Source organism: Passer montanus, unplaced genomic scaffold (assembly GCF_014805655.1).
Source record: "Passer montanus isolate IOZ18808 unplaced genomic scaffold, ASM1480565v1 scaffold14, whole genome shotgun sequence".
NCBI lineage: Eukaryota > Metazoa > Chordata > Aves > Passeriformes > Passeridae > Passer > Passer montanus.
In genome coordinates this window covers 2,457,354-2,475,327 of record NW_024360941.1, presented here as the reverse complement: position 1 = coordinate 2,475,327, position 17,974 = coordinate 2,457,354, and the positions used below count along the sequence as shown (strand labels likewise).

The following is a 17,974-nucleotide window of genomic DNA, read 5'->3' as shown; positions in this document are numbered from 1 at the left end:
GTTGCCCACAGCCAATGGAATTTAATTAGAATCCACAGAAGGAGAAGCACTGATGGTCTAGAACATGAAGTCATTGTTAATTGTTGTGCTTACTGATTCCTTCCAAATAGCTACTTACAGCTCAATCTCTCAAATTTAGTAATGCATGGCACTTTACTATTTAACTAAACCTTTAACTTTACATGTCTGAAAAATCTGACTTTTGTTTATTTCATAGACCAAAAATGCTTTTAAGGAGCAAATAAACTAAAAAATAATAGTAATTATTTTGTGATAAAAGTGAAATCTAGTAACCTTTTATCCCATACTATTAGTGAAATCTTTAGCTAGTAGTCACGACTTAGCCTGCATCTCTTTTTTTAATAAATAAAACAACAAACTGCTTAACAACTCCAAATTTCTAAAGCATGAAGTAACTTCTCATTTGAGTACCGTGGTCTGGATTAACTGTGAAGCACCTTTCAGAGATGACAAAAAATTTCCCCTACTTCTTGAAAGATACTTATCTTCCTGAGATTTGTACCTGCACATATTCTTGCTGCAGCTGATGTAACAGTTTACGCAACTGACATACAGGTTTGCATAAATATTATTTTCCCAAATACACTGGAGCATGGTAGAGCAATATAAAACATTGATTGTAGTGTCTAAAGGCAGTGCATGTAGTTAAATATTCCCTTTGTGTTCACAGCTTTAAATTATAATGAACAGCAAGTTTTATAAATAAAAGTACTAAAATTATTATAAATAAAAGTACTAAAAGTTTCCATGGACTCCAGAGATCTTAGAGAGGTGTCTGAAAACTAGGTCTGAAAAAGAAAAGTGTTTCATTAGCAGATTTCAGTTGCAGAGTTTTCTGACTGGGTATTTGCCACCTGTCACTTCTGTTTATAATGTCTACAGAATCATTTTCATGCTGGAAATCACTAACAACTACCTTTCATATTTATTCATAGCTAAAAACTCATGCCAACTCCTGTTGAAGTCAACAGCAGGTTTCTGGATACAGCAGGAATAGGATTAAACCTAAAAGGTCTGTCACTGCTGTCACTGAAATACTGATTTGCATGTTTTCTTATTTTTGAACCAAAATATGACCTTGGCTTTTTAATGTTGGGTTTTTGCAGCTAAGTGTGCAGATGCAATAATCACAGAACTGAGGTCATTTGAGATTACAGAAAGGTTAAAAACTATGCATGGGAAGGTAATAACAGGAACTTCTAATTAGCAAAAATGGTTTGTCCTACAGCATTGAGGTTATGTCCTTGTACTTTTCATAAAAAAATATTGATTTAAGATGTCTAATAAACCCAAATAGATGGCTGAAAGGATGTTTTCATAGCCATCATACAGATACTGATTCTGCTTTCGGTAGGTCCCTGCAAAAAAAAACCCCAGCTCTGAAGAAGCAGAGAAATCAGCTACTTTCCCAATTGTTCTCCTCCATAGTATTTGCAGAGCAGGACCAAGATGCACCTTTCTTTTTGATTAAATGCCTACAGATAGTTTCTGCTACAAAACATGTTTAAAAATAATTGGAATTGCTGATTTAGCCCATGTGCACTGTAAATTAGCACCTTCCTTTTTTATTTCACTGATTGGCCTGTCATTTTGCACACAATGGTACAGGCACATATAGTTATTCATAGCCCACCTCTTTCAAAATCTGCTCTTCTAAGAAAGATTTGAGTACACAAAAGCAGATCATCTTACCTTTGAAAAGATTATCAGCACATCCAGAGAGACTGTATGCTCTAAAATACATTACAATACCACTTTGAGTATCTTGTTTAGGTGTTTTCTAATACTCTTCTGTAAAATACAGCAGATATGCATTTAAAGCAGAGAAAGCTAGGTAAGTATATGGATTTATATGGTACTTAAAAGCACAGGCTTCCTTTTTCACTAAAATGATGAAGCTAAGTGAAGATGAGAGCTTCTGTAAAATACTGAGCTTGCACATGTGGTATTAAGAGAAATTAATCTTGTTAATCACAACAAATAAGCACTTAATGACTAACATTAGCCTGTTGTTAGTGTATACCATGTGTGTAACAAAACTAAAGATTAAATAAATCCAGAAGCAGATTTTGGCTTCCTGTTGAATGTTCAATCTGAGATGCTTGTTATTGTCTCCAGTGCAATTGCTGAAGTTATCACAGCTATTGCTCTTTCAAATCCTTCCGTTTCATTTATTCAACACTTCTTTTAAGCATGTGAATGAAATCAAATTGCACAGAGTGTTTTTCAGATTACTTTTGCACAGGAAAAGTCAGCACATGTAAATGAGAGCAGCAGGGAGAAAGAATGCAAGATTAACTCAGAGAGAACTGCCATGTTCACCACGTATTCTGTAATATCTTCCCCTTGGCCCTGGCGGCAGTTTGAAGGGAAGAGTGAGGAAAAAATGTGGCCCTATGGAAAAGTAAGCTGAAAACATTTATGGGAGATTCAGCTTTGACAAATCTAAACCATAGCAAGGCTACTGAGATGTAGAAATGTGAGCTCCTTTACAAAGAAACTTCTCAAGTCATTAAAATGTAGCTTCTGGTTTTAATAATAGACACAGAGAAAATCAGAGGATCATTGAAGTATTGATCATGACACCAAGGAAAAGAAAATATTTATAATTCTACATTCCAAATCCTCACTAGTGATAAACAATAAAAAAAAGACACATCCTTATAGCTAAAACATATCAAACAGTAGAAGCCTTGGTCAGTGCTGCTGCTCCAGTTAGTACAGATACATTTAGAAAGATTTAGCATGTTTCAAGCTATCCATTATACAGATTCAAGTACATTAGCTGTTGAATTGCAGCCTCTTGTAACAATACCAAAGTTGAATATTCAAATAGAAAAAAAATAATACCATCCAGTATTTTGAAACTCTATTTCAGTTTATGATATTTTTGTGCCAAAGTGCTGGTTACAGACTGGCACAGAAATAGATGCTTAGCTTGCAACGCTTGCAAATTCCACTGAAATTCACTAATTTCTGTGGCAGGTGTTTCAGACGAACAGAGATTCGACAGATTAAGAGATACTGGAGAATGGAAATCAAATAAAAGGTTAACAAAGAACAATTCAGAAACTCTGATCAGATGTATCAATCGCCAGCCTCTAATTCAAGGTTCAAATTCAGGGTTTCATTACTGGTAAATTAAATGTATTTTAACCGTAATTCTTCTTCTGCTTTTTCATGACTTTTTGTGCAAGGTCCTCAGGTCTTTCTCTCATTGGGTAAATACATATATTGTGCATTGCATGAACCACAGGATAATCTTCCTGGAGTTATTCCAGGCAGGGCACCTAGAATTACCCACATTTCTTCACTTCACAACCTGTATAACTGCACTGGCTGCAATGATGTTAACATCACAGTAATCTTACTGAACTCTGAAAGATCAGAGCTTGTCTCCATTTCTCCAACTGAGTTTACCTATTTTTTCTAATTTATTTTGCTGTTCTTTGTGACATGAAAGATAAAGGAAGATACAGACAGAATAAAGGATTAAGGAGGAAAGAACAGAAAAAACCTATAGAAGAACATGAGGATCCAAAAATATATAAGAAATAAGGAAAACATGGCCAATAGAGCAAAACTATTTGTAATGGGAATGGACAGTTCGCTTACTGATAAAGTGCTTCCTCCCTCTCCTACAAATCCACTGAAGTTTGGCAGTTTCTTATGCAAATAATTTTCTGTAATCTGTCAGTATAGGCTATAGAATATTTTGACATGCTAATTCCATGGAACTTTCCAGCAGTGTTTTAGATTTTAGGAGAATTTTTCTGTTTGTTGTTTCTGTGTTTCAACCAACTCTCCTGGCTATGTATTACTCTCTGATGCACAATTCAGGAAGGATACGTGTTTATTACCTTGATTTGGCTGCCAAGATTCAATTTCTAGTTTCACTGGTTTGCTGCACTAACACCTATTGATGGGCTGGGAATGACACACCCTGTTTTGCAGCATTGTTCAATGAGGCTGCCCTGTGTTAATAAAGAAGTAAAAATCCTGTGTTATTTTGTAGTATTTTGTTTCAAATGGCATTGATTTGGAACATAAAGGCTAGATGTCCACTGTTACAAATTTAAGGTTTCACTTCATAATTTTACATTTTCTTTTTTTAAGGATACTTCACTTGTGTTTTATAATATGCCTATAAGGAACCTCTTTTCTCTCTCCATTAGGCCTTCTGAAACACCAGTCAGTGCTGCACATGTATGTGAGATCCCAGAATGGAAGCATTACTTACCCAGCTAATGCCCTTAATTACTTACCCACTGGAATGCCCTGCCCTGCATTCCAGTGTGGCAGGATGGAAGTGCACTGGTGTCAGCAATCACCCATAAACACAAGCAGACCTTCCTCCCGCTGCCACCACAGAAGGTAAGGAACTGTTCTGGCATCCAGCTCTTAGTTCAAAGTGTGGCAATTTACGATTCAGTGCTGGGAGGCTTTGGGCTTCAGTCCTCAGGCAAAATGAGCACACAACATAGCTGAGCGTCCTGGTCAGAAAGAGCTCCCAAACAGGAGCAACAGCCAAAGAAAAGTAGCAACAGAGTCATCTCAGATTACTTTGTTGAGAACTCAAATCAAATGTTTTTGATAAACATCTTTGTCTTAACACTTCAGCTACCCAGAGATCTGAGGCTCACTTGAAGTGTAGGGGCTGTACCACACCAGAAGTCCTTCAAGCACAATTTCCCATCAAAATGTTAACAAATAACACACAAATTCTGTACGTGCTGTTTTTTAAATCTGTAAGATGGAAATCCACCACTGAACACCTGCTTTCTTTGATTGTATTAAGAAACTACATTAATTTCAAAAATGGAGCCATATAACAGGATGTCTCCAACTTGCTGTGTTGCATACTAGTGAATATGTGAATAACAGCTCCAAGCAGAAAAGAACACAGTTCAGCTGTTTCAGAAGTGAAAGAGCAGAGCAACTGGCTAGTGAACTGTGGCAGAAAAGCTAAAAATGAACCAAAATCAAATTCCGGACATATCAAGTGCATACGTACTCAGAGGAGTACTTCAAATAGGTTTTGAATGTTATTTGATTATCTGGAAGAAGTATGCTCCTTTGCCTGGTCTGTGAATAACAGCTCCAAGCAGAAAAGAACACAGTTCAGCTGTTTCAGAGGTGAAAGAGCAGAGCAACTGGCTAGTGAACTGTGGCAGAAAAGCTAAAAATGAACCAAAATCAAATTCCGGACATATCAAGTGCATATGTACTCAGAGGAGTACTTCAAATAGGTTTTGAATGTTATTTGAATATTATCTGGAAGAAGTATGCTCCTTTGCCTGGACAGCTAAAATTATCGCTCACTGGACCCTTGGAAAAAGAAACCATGTAACAAATAATGGGTATTTATTCACCTCTGTACTTGTTTATGTGCACAGAAAGAGGGTGCTACATTGCAAGTCCCCCCTTTTCTGAGGGACTAAAGGCTGAGAAGCCATGAGAATAGCTGGGGCAGAGGGAGGGAATGTGATGCACCAGTTCCTGGAGGATGTAAACCAGAAACTTAAGTTTAAGGATAAAGAAAGACAGTATCTCCTTCACAAGGAATTTCCTGCCAAGATGAAGACAACATTTTTTAAGTATCTTGGCATTATAGAGCATTTTGAAGCACCACGAATCTTGCACAGTGCACTCTCAACAGGTAAAAATAACACAGGGAGGAAAGAAAGGCTGCTTCACTGTGTATAGTCTTCCTTTATATGGGGTCAGAAACATTTGACATTTCTGCTTACACTTTAGGTGATGTGGAAAATACAAATCATTTATTTTAAATACTTGTACCTGACAAGCTTTAACGAGGCACAAGCACTAACTTTACAAGTTGTTGTGACAATGGAGAAATTAAAATTCTCACAGTATCACAAGTATCATTACAGCATATTCATGTTGTAAACCCTTGCTCTGGGTTTTCAATTCTGTTTATAACAGGCATCTAAATCCCATGATGTCCATACTATGTTAAACTGACATTAGGATTGAATTCCTAAGTAATGCAGCTTCTTTGCTAAAAGACAGAGTGCCAAACCTAAGTTTAAAGATTGGAATGGATTTATTAATATTTTACTAAAGATCATGAGTGTTTTCCATTACTGTAGTGTAACAGCTGGGAAAGAAAACACTGAGTATTTGTCATGCAAACTCATATAACTACTGTTTTGGGCATATTTATTCCAACATGAAACAGGTCAGCCATTTACAATATAATAGCTTAGAACAATGGCAATAAAATCTAACTATTTTTAGGTGCTTTTCTGCCACTACCACTCTCTTATTTATCACCTTATTTTTCCATATACCAATTTCCTGCTAACAAAATTCTGCCCACAACACAGGCAGGGATAGATGTTCTGTTTTCGTTTTTGCTATGGGTAAATCATACCCCTGTATGCTATCAGTAGTCCTGTTTTTCACTGTTTCAAAGCCTATTTGAAAAGATACTTTTTCCTTTTAATTCCTCTCTCTATTATTTGAACCCTCTTCTGCTTAGAACTTATGATTACTTAGAACTGCAAATAATTTTCAAAGAGAAACTCAAAGGAAGATATCATGAAACTGCATTTCATATATTAAGCAGCCATCAAAGCCAGTTTTTACTGGCATTTCTGAGTGCCTGTCTCTAATCTGCTACGAGAATAGTCAGAATAGTCAGTGACATGATGCCCACCCACCTCTATCTCATGCATGGTAGAGCTGCACACTTCAGACTCTGACTAGCCATGCCTCTGTTGGTTCTAAAATTTACTCTTGTTATAGTCAGTGACTTTTCCCACATATAATTGATAATCATGCTGCCTCTCCTGCAGATCAGGAGCATGTGACATACAGGGCTAAGTCCGAACCTGATCGAAGCTGATACTAATTTTCAGACCAGCAACAGATTTTCAGTGTCACACTACGAATGTGGTCTCTGTCTCATGAGCACATCAAAAGGTTTTGCAAACTGTGCCTAACTTGAGATGAATACTAGTCTCCTCTGTGTTATTTCATTGCCACCACACAACCAAATGTTTTTGTCTGCAAAGGGAAATATTTCATTACCTTCCAATATTCATGAAGGTCTCACTATTTAGTCAGCAAGATCACAACTTGTGAAAATTCTTACAGAACTTTTTTTTACACTTAAATACTGGTATTTAACCTTCTGTGAGGTCATCCTTGGGCAGGCTGCTTAGCAGACAAATAGTGCCACTGATACCCTGCATTCTGCTCTCTCTCTCTCTCTGTTGCTGCTGGTAGGCCAACTACTTGCTTATTTTAACCCAGAAGGATCCAATTAAGAGCAGGGCCATACAGAAATATACAGCAAAAGATGATGTCTCACCTGAAGGTTTGCCCTCTGAATGGCAAAGACAGAAAAATGGGATATGAAAGGAGCATAACAATACTTCCTTTATAAGTGGGGAAATAAGGCATGCTGGAGATCACAAAAGGAAGACAGCAGCCGAGCTAACAAGTGAATCCAGACCTCTTAGCACAAGTTAAGAGATTGCACAAGTTTGTTGGGAAGTTTAGTAGATCTGAGTGACTTAGAAAAGTCATGTTTGACCTTATAAAAACTGACAGCCAGATTTTAAAAGCACCAGTGGGATTAAAACACTTCACACAGTAAAATTCTAATAGATTTTACAGATAGGATTCATAAAAGGATGCAGGTGCTAAATACACATGCAGAACAAGGAAGGTATCCTTACACTAAATCTTCATGACTAACACACAGCAGGTTTAATGTCATTCTGTTACTTCTGAAGGCTTCATAATTCCTTAAAGGAAATGCATTTCCCCTTGGATGGTTTTTAATATCATGCAACTTGTTTGGGAACTTTAACTGTATCAAAAGAAGAATTTCATTCAAGGTATAATTAATTGTAATTCTTTCTGTCACAATTTTTGAGGAAAAAAATCACTTCCCCACTGACCAAAAGCCTTGTTTAGTTACTTAAGCCACAAGACTCTTTCCCTTCATAACATTCTTCCCATGGGGAAATTCTAAAATCCTACCTCTAAATATGCTTTGTAAGCTCTGTGGACTAATCACTAAAACTTCAGCAATGTATCAGTCCACCAAAGATTTTTCTCATCATGAAGGCGAACAGTTTTGCACTTTCAGCTTGCTAGTGCAAAGAGACAAGAGACAACTATGAAGACAATTTTGGCAAAAAACAACAAAAAAGGAGATTTAAAGTTAGATTGATACATGTTTTCTCTGAAGACATGGAAATTTTGCCATTTTTAGCAGTTCTATTTAAAACAGGAACGGCAATGAGTATTTTAGGGTCCTGGATGCCAGCAGTCAGGGCTAGGGAGAAACACAGCTATTCGTGCAAGCAGATGCCCCTCCCTATCAACCAGAAGGCAGCACCTGAGCATATTGTCTTCTGTTTTCAAATCATAGAAATCATTTTGAGTAAACATAAAATCCCAATTCTTCCCAATAACAAACTAGAAATATTGCTGAGGTGTTCCTCTGTATTCAGGCTTTTACTAATGCTCTTTTGTGTGTGAAGTTTCTGTATTTGCCGAGGAGGACAATCAGCCTTCCCTGAACAATTTCTGCCAGTCTGCATCTGTATCAAGTGCCAAGTGAAATGCAAGGTTAAAATGAAATTAAACACACATTTACTTTGGTCAGCATTAGAAAGGCAGTCATCACTGCACAACACACTTCTGTCTGATATACTATCGAAAAACTTGGTTTTGTGCTATTATTTATTAGAAGTGGAGAGTTTAGCAGCAACTATTGTGCATAGCATCACAGAAACCACAAGTTTTACTGCACTCTCTGGAATCAGCGACATTCAAGAATTACACCAGCAGGATTCCCACAAAATACATTTTCCCCAAAAGCATGATATATTTTTGTTCTGAATAACTCAGAACTGGGCTGAGGAACAGATTCACTTCATAAATGTATGTTTCTTTCAATTTCCATTTGTGGAGGGGAAAATAATCAAAGAATTTTAGCATGTGGTCCTTTAACAAGAAATTTTAACTTTATTCACAGGGAGGCAATTGGATGGCTTGCATGGGATATTCCCTGCAGCTTTCTAATACAAATAGATTTCCAAGGGCTAGATTCCACGATGTTTGACAACATCTTTGGAAGTGGTTCCAGTCTCCTCCAAGATGATACAGATGTCCTGTTTCTAGATTACAACTACACAACTGAAGCTGTCTTCCTGAGCCACTGCATGGCTGACCTATTTTCTATATGGACTTAGCTGAAACAATCAATGGGCATAGCCATGCGTGAAGTGCAAGGCATAGACAAACCATCCCAAGGGAGGGCTCCAGACAGCTCTGTTCCCCACAGCCCCTCACAGGAGCGCAGGTCTCCAGGCATTTCTCCCCTTGGCTGAGGACAGAGAAAAAGTGGCCTTGTCACTCAAGCAGGAACAGCAGAGCACTCTGTTCACAGGCAGATACATATGTATGGGAAGTAGAGACAGGGGCTCTCATGAAGGAAATGCCCTCTAAGAAATAACACAAGGTCACAGCTTGGTTATCATCTGGGCTTAGTGCTCTCCCTTAAGGAATTACCCTTCTGGGCCTGACTTGCACAAGGGGGCTCATTTGAATGCTTCTGCTAGCAGGACACCGCTCTCTTGGAACAGCTACTTTGAGTGTGAATAGTGAATATGCAAGAAGAAAATCAATTCACAAATTGACTTTAAGTAATACAAAGGAACTAATTTAAAGAGTCAGAGCAGTAAAATCAAGAATAATGTCTACCACAATACTGCCAAGTTCAAGCAGCTGGGAGAGTGCTTAAAAGTAGCAGTAAAGGCCTGAACCATGGAAGGGGGCATTTGAGAATGTCAGTTAAAATACCATTAATCTCTATTAAATCTGAAAGCAGTAATATTCTTAGCAAGGGCATCAATTCCACTTAACAAAACTATCATATAACAGGAAACATTAATAAAAACCAACTGGAAGTGAGTATCACAAAATGCTCTGGTAGGGTGGAATTCTCCTAAAGCCTGAAGGTCTGTGGAGGCCCTGAAGCTCACAGAGGAGCCTGGGGCTGCATCAATGAACAGGACGTGGTGAGGCCTCTCTGTGGTGAAGTAAAATTAATCTGTAGGGATCGTATTCGTGCTGGCTTAGGTCATGAAGCAGCAGAACAGTGAAACGTGCACTCCTACAAAAAGAGAGTTGATATCAGCTTGCTCTCAACACCACATCTACAAAAATAAATATCCTGTGTGGTGAGCCACTTCCTAGCACTGACCTACAACTGCCATCACCCGATTAGGACAACCAAAAAAATGGAAGAACAGCATAGCACCAAATGAGCTGCAGTCAGTACCTATGGCACAAGTGAAAGGCTTAACTATAGATATTAATTTATTTTTTCAGTTGTCTCAAAGCATGTGAATCTATAAACAAAACCCTTACACAAAATCTGCTTTTTCTAGCAAATTTTGTTGCCTTTATTAGTAAAAATTAATTTGTTGTTTACACCATAGCTAGAAGCCCTAGCCAATTTAAGCACATGCTCAAATCCTATTGTAATTTTAAAATTAAATAGATACTAACATTCTGCCCTGAACAGGGTTGCTTTGTTGAACAAAAACCGATGCCTTGAACTGACTTAAAAATATAATATGTTTAATAATAAACTTGAATCTCTACTTGTCATACAACTATTCATGGAAGACACACTGAATATACATCATACATACAGCCATACAATATACAAACTTCATACATCCATATCTCAAATGGTGAAGACATGCTAGAAAGAATATTCAAAGTAATGTCAAATATGAGACTTGGCCCTAATTTAATTTCAAATGCTAAAAATCTTAATTGCAATGGCAAACATCTACATAAATACAGTAAATTTTAAGACACATAGACAATAAAGGTCTTTAAAAAGTAAATAGTACAAAAAGTGCAAGGAATCCCAGCAAAGAAACTCTAATGGCAGCTCTCCTATGGCCCAAATTTCATTTGTTAACAAAATGTGCCATCTGAAGTGTAATGATTTCTAAACAACATTACAATAAAATACTTTAAATCACGTTCTGTAGTTCCTAAGAATTTTTTAAAATAAGATTTCTTTTTACCTATACAGAACTTTTCTAAAATGCTTAAGCTTTTATAAAGAAAAAATATATTTTTTTCTTTATAAAAACCTGTTGCTATACAAAATAGATACAAAATACAGCCAGTACCTCCTTACACATATTTCATTGTGGATAATTTAGAACGTAGCATATGATTAATTAGATTACTGAGGTGCTTGATTTTAGTTTTTGGGGATTTTTTAAAGTACAATACGATTTACAGGATTTTTTGTTAACAGCTCGTGTCAGTTAAGAGGAAAATAGTTGTGTTTGCTACAAATTCTATCTTGGACTACTTATTTTCAGTCTTGGTATTTTATTTTTCTTTTAGAATTTTAAACAGATGGCATTTATACACATAATAGCACTGATATTTTATCTTTTCTAGCATGACATAATCAGGTTTTGACTGCTACTGATATTTGGCATATTAGATTTTATTATAAACTCTTACTTATGTTTTGATTTCACTATGGGATCTGTTTTGAAACAGACTGTCATAGAAGGCTAAGGACAGATTTTTTTAAAGAAAGCATTAATCCCAGCAAAACAAATATACTTAACTTGAGTACTTACTTTTATGGACTCTGACTTCTCATTTTTAGTGTTTTATTAAAAATTTGATTGATTTGAGTACTGAGCAAGTGAACCAGTGGAAGAGAGGGCAGCAAGACCTAGGTGAGCCATTTTATTGATGTCAAAAAGGGAAAAAAAACCACTGCAGAACTAAATTCCTTACCTTCTCCTCAATGTTTGCCTCATGATCTTGCATTGTCATGACTCATAATCGCTGCAAGCTATATATTTCCACAAAAAAAGGAAGTACAACCAGGAAATCTGAAAATGTGCTTTCCTTCTCTCTCCTTCCATACTTTTCCTGCCTGCTTTGGATCAGCATGATTTCAGAAAAGGCTTTTTTTATTATTTTTTTGAGAATGGGAGCACAAAGTTTTTGTATCTTTGCTACATACTCTTCGTGCTTCCTTACAATCACCTGGTTCATTTAAGGTTCTTGCTACTGGCAAAGCAAAGAAAACAGTCATCAGAACGTATGGCCATATGTAGCACTGCAGAGCAACACAATCCAAGCAAAAAACTTCTCTACAATTCTCTTCCCTACAAAGAGAACATTTGTAACACATTTGTACACATTCTCTGGATGCCTGAATTGCTTATCTTCTCTGATTAGTTATGTAAAATGGTCTGTTACAGGAATCTCTTCCCAGTACACCCTGTCACCACCTTTTGTTCCTGACCCTATAAAAGTAGTAGACCCATTTATATGATTTAAAGTGTATGTTTCCTTACACCTACATTTTGTAGTTTGGAAACAAATCATCTTAATTCTAACTACAAGAAAAGGGAGTGGCTCCATTGGGAGTTTTGTCTTAGGAAAAATTCTAAGATTAGACCACTTCCAAATAAGTAAAACACTTTGTTCTATTCATACAAATATAATTAAACTCTTACACTTGTTATGAAAAAAAAAATCCTCTGTTACATTATTCTGTAGCTCTGTATTCTCAGACTTAAAAATGGAAAATCCAAGTGAATAAAAATGTTGGTTTTCCTCCTAGTATTCCAAACAGCAAATGTCTTCACATCTCTCTTCAGAGCAACCCACATGCAGCACAGGGTAGCCTGTAGTCCAGTGGAAGTGAAAAGCCCAAATACAGCATTACAGACACACTGCATCCTTGCTTATGACTTTTTCCTGTTAAATCATCCTTTGAACTTAGAAAGCCATCTTACTACATCCCCAGAATAAGTGACCAGCTCTGAAAATAGAGCCATTTTACAAGCAGCATTAGATCAAGCTTGAGACATGACATAAGATGTTTAAAAGATGTATAAAATCACTCCTTTCTACATGAGAGAAAAAGTTTTCAAGTGTCTCATGATCATAGATAGTGATGATTTTATAAAGGGAATACTAAACGTAGGCTAGTAATGCCCACTGAGCTTTAGCCACAGAAATAAACCTATTCACTCAGAAAACGGATTGTCAGCCTGAAGTCTTGAAGAAATGGAAGGAGGGAGAAAATTGCCTGAAAAACTGCTAATTGTCATGAATGCAACACAGTTTGGGGGTTCATTTATTCTTCCTACGATAAAGAAATCTTTGGAATAGCAGATGCAGAGATGAACTTATTGTTAGAGCATCAAGTATGCGATGAAATATCAGGCTGGTGCCTAATTCATGAGGTGGGGTGACAGAAATTGCTCTGAAAACCGGGTAAGAAACCTTACCTAAGCATAACGCAGTAACACCAGCCTGGATGGCTTTAATTAGCTTGACGAGCATCAGCAATTCGCGAATTCTTAGAAAGCCTCACAAGGCACAAAGGCCGCCGAGCACCGCTGGTGTCTGGAGCCCTCAGCGGGCTCCCCGAGCGCTCCCAGCCCCGAATCGATCCCTGTTCCGCTCACGCCCATGTCTGGCTCGGAGCACGGCGCACAGGGGCTCGGGGCGCTGAGGGCAGAGCGCTTCCCGCGCTCCGCTCCCGCTGCCGGGGCTCAGCACCGATCACCGCCCGGCCGGGAGAGCCCCGGCCCCGGCCGCGCCCCGCGCTCCCGGCCGGGCGCCCCGTCCCAGCGCTGTCCAGGGTCCCCGCCGCCCCTCTCCGCGCCCCGGGCGCCGCTCTCTCTCTCGCTCGCTCCCTCCCTGCCTGCCTCCGTCACTCACCATGGCGCGGGGTGCCCGCGGCCGCAGCCCCGCCGAGGGGCTCTGGGCAGGCGCCGCTGCCGCTCCCGGCGCCGCCAAGGTGTATTTGGGGAGCGGGCGCGGCGCGGCGGCGGCGGGGCGCCCCTGCGCGGGCACCGCCGGAGGCTGCGAGCGGGGCGCCGGGGCTGCGAGCGGGGCGCGGGCTCCCCGGTACCCCCGCCCCGCCGGTGCCCCCTCGCCTCGCGGCCCCCACGGGTTAAGGCTTCGAGAAATATCAGTCTGCGCAGCCGGGAGCTCCTGTCTGCGGCTTCCGCGCCAGTAGGAACCCGTGTCACTGGGGGCAAGGCGCTGTGGTTACTGACGTCTTTTCCACACCGCTATCCTTTCATATACCCTTCTGTTCGAAAACGTGTGCTGCCATTTTTGTTTTATTCGCATTTTCTCTACCACGGCTTCTGTTTACTTGTTGCTAGTGATATTCCGTGCAATATGTGATACATACCTTTTTTACTGTAGCCTTGGAGTGCTACTATTTAAGCTCATACCTAAGCAATGAAAGAAGGGAAATGCCTTTCCAGATAAGCACAGAATAAAAGAATCGTTTACACAACATCAGCATATCAGATGGCCAACTTCAATTTAGAGCACAAATTCATAAAACGCTCCTTGTAGAGTTGCCCAGGTCTGAAATTGTGCTCTTAATTCTTGCATGCCACCAGAATGATAAGTTAACAAATTTAAAATCATCACTGAAGCATTTTCATGGTATTTTCACTGGATGGAACCAATGGATAGTTTTTGGCAGCCTAGAAGGATAAATAATTTTGTCGGGCTTGGACAATTAACAGTGACTGAGTTCAGTTACCTTATCAAGTCACATGGAGGAAAACAGAAAATTTCACCAGGAAAAACAGCTGTTGTAAGCTAAAGGATGGGTTTGGAGGAGCAGCATACTACATAGCAAGAGAAGAGGGGTATTATTTCTTGTGGCTCACTGATTGTTGTACCTTAATAAGCTTGTGTGGAAGCAAGTGTCAAAATTAACCAAAACAAAAGTAGCACATTTCCAAGTGGTTTTGAACAGACCAACTTTACGCAAGAGAGGGTATCAAATTTAAGGTGTGAATGTTTTGTTGCCTCCCTCACTGTCAGAACTGAAAGATGGTTTAATAAATATATCTGCTTCACACCATGCTTCCTTGCCTGCCATGTTAAAAGAAGAGAAATCTGTCAGCTAAAGAAGTGATTAATTCCTTCAGCCACCAGTCAGTCAACCGAAAATAATCTGCCAAAACCCAATTTGTTGCCATTTCTGAAGTCATTGACAAGCCATATGAAACTTGTGATAAATAGCATAGGACTGTGTGTATCTCATAAAACTACTGTATTAATAGATAATGCATTGATGCAGTGTTTTGCCTTCAAAAACAAAAATTAATCTCAAGGCAAGGTGTGGTCCTGCTAATGTTTGCCCTCATTTGCAAACTACCCTAACTCTCACTTTTCAGTCTCACTTTTCTTGCCTCAGGGAACCAGACATTTCTGGAAAAAAAAAAAAAAAGAAGTAGAAACAGCTACTGAGCAACTGATATAAGTGAATTACATTATCAGGTTTTTGTACCAAAAGGAGTAAGAGCTTCTGTTGCACAGAGAATTCCTATTCCAGGATGTGCCATGCAGATTTAGATATGATGATGACTGCAGTGTAAACCTGCTGTGGCCAGGGTGACAAAGAGACGCTGGACAAGAACGGCAAATTTTGACATTTGGTGAGGAGCTGAATCATCAGCACAACAAGGTCTCCCATAGTTCTTGGAAAGACACTGTTCATCCCTGTCACTTGTTATGTGTGTACTAACAATAACTTGCAATCTTGCACCAAATAAAACAAAGAACTTGCTTATGAATAGGATTTTTGCAGTGAGTATTTGAAAGAAAAGAACAGTATTTCAAGTTATACTAATTGAAATATTAATACAGGTCAGTGTTCCTTTTACTTTAGTCATTGGAATGTTAGTTCTCCAAAAAAACTTAGATTAGATAAATTTCTTCCATAAGATCCAAAAGATCCTACAAATACCAAAAAAGATATCACGTTTTAATTAAGGAACACTTATGTCACACTTAAAAATGGTAACATTTTCTTAATTTTCTTCTATAAAATAAAGTTCTTTTTTTTTGACCAATAAGATGGAAAGATTGTATTATATGTAATGCTGCTAAGATATATGTGTAATCAAATATAAGGGCATCATAATTCAGAGCATAATTAACACTCCTAAACTGCCATTTACTGGCATCTGCTGTATTTAATTCAAGTTCTCAAATCAGATGTCTTCAAAGAAGCACCTCTCAAATGTATCATCTCCCCCATGGCAACTGAAATTTCTGAAAATACAGAAAGCTGCAGCTCTGTGGTGCTGAGCAGCTGATGGCTCAGCCTGGATGGCTTCAGGCACCAGCACCATGGGGCTGGAGATGCTGGCAGATAACAGAATGGCAGAAAGAATCCTGTTGGAAGTTACCTCTGGACTTGAGCTAATCCTACCCTGCTGCTCAGAGCAGGGTGAGCTAGAACACATTGTTCAGCATGGTCTCCAGCCAAATTTCTAGTGTCTTCAAGGATGAAGACTCCACAACATCTTTAAACATCATGTTGACAACATTCACAGAAAAAAAAAAAGAAGAAAAAAGTTATATTTCCATATTTAAAAGGAATTTCCTGTATTTCAGTTTGTGAAATACACATCCTCCTGTCTTTACACAGGATGCCACTGGGAAGAGTCCAGGTCCCCATTCTTTTCTCTTCCATTAGATATTTATACCTGTGGATAAGATCTCCAGGAGCCTTCCTTTCCTTAGTCTGAACAGTCACAGCTGTGTCCTCCTCTCCTTGTACATCACATGCTGCAGTCCCTTAACCATTTTAGCAGCCTTTGCTGCACTTGTTGCAGTAAGTCCGTGTCTCTTCCTCGTACTGCGGAGCCCAGGCTTAGACCCAGAAATTCAGATGTGCTTTGCCAGTACTGAGTAGAGGGGAAGCATTGCCTCCTGTGACATGCTGGCTGTGCTCTCCCTAATGCAGGCCATATTATGTTTATGGCAGCCCAAAATGATCCTATTTGCATTTATCATTGGCATTAGAAATTGCACTGCTGCAAATGTGCAGTGCTCCAGGTAGAAGTCTGCTTGGCTGTAATGCTCTTTATGTTTTCACTTGTGAAGTCAGTCTGGTCAATCAGAGTCCTCATGGATTCCCTGCCTCAGTTCGCCTCTAATTGGTGGATTATTGAACCCAGGGGTGATGTGACTGCACTGTGCATCTTTTTTCAATGCATAGACAAACTTAATTATTGCCTTAACTATAATGCTTGGCTTTGTAGCTTTGATTCTTTTTATTTTTCTTTTCTGTTTGGGTTTTTCTCTTTTTTTTTTTTGCATCATTCTTCTTTTTTGTAATTGTAATTTCTATCCCACTGTGTAATGATGCATTTTCAGGATTGCCATGTCATGGCATTTGTTGGAGTCTCCCATGAGAAACACATTACCTTTCCACTCCAGCGCAGAGGAGGTTCACACAACACAGAAAGGGGACAGTCACCTAATCCATGGCACTAATAATCAAATCGATTACCTCCTTACACAACAGAAGGTGAGAATTAAGCTTCAGGATGGATAAAAATTTGAAAAACTGAAAAAACTCTGTATCAGTCACTGTGACATTTTCAAGAGCCTTCTAAGATCAATCTAGGTAGCAAAAGGTGTGATGCCAGCTGAAGAGATAATTTAGTCTTGTACTATCTAAAAAACTGAACTGAGATTAATTGTGGAGTTTTGATATCTCTGCCACCTGGTTAACATTCTCTTATTGGTTCTTGTTTTAGGAAGTTGAAAACATTGTGGAAGACGTATTACCACTGATATGCCTAAAGACATCTTACCAAATTACATCAAATTCAGAAGAGGTTTCAGTGATTTATCCACACCTAACTCAATATGTCCCTTTCTGGACAATGTTAAATTCTCACAGTTAGAAATCACTCTTAAGGCTCATAAATTCCTACTTCAGGAATGTGTCTCATACTGTTTGAAAATACATCAAAAGGGTACCAATGTTAGGTGTTTTACCTTCAGTCTTTTTCACTGAAAGACTCCCTTTTCAAATAGTACCTGTCATTTTCTCACAGTTATTCAGTCA

At 38.7% G+C, this 17,974-nt stretch overlaps 1 protein-coding gene across 1 annotated transcript in view; it reads right to left on the bottom strand.

The window, feature by feature from the left end:
* The window catches only part of GUCY1A1 (guanylate cyclase 1 soluble subunit alpha 1), a 35,721-nt gene extending 21,809 nt beyond the window's left edge, over positions 1–13,912 (bottom strand). Inside the window, exon 1 of the mRNA XM_039700127.1 lies at positions 13,798–13,912. The gene's annotated coding sequence lies outside the window, so the exon portion shown is untranslated. The remainder of the gene's footprint in view (positions 1–13,797) is intronic.
* Positions 13,913–17,974: the final 4,062 nt, after the last annotated feature.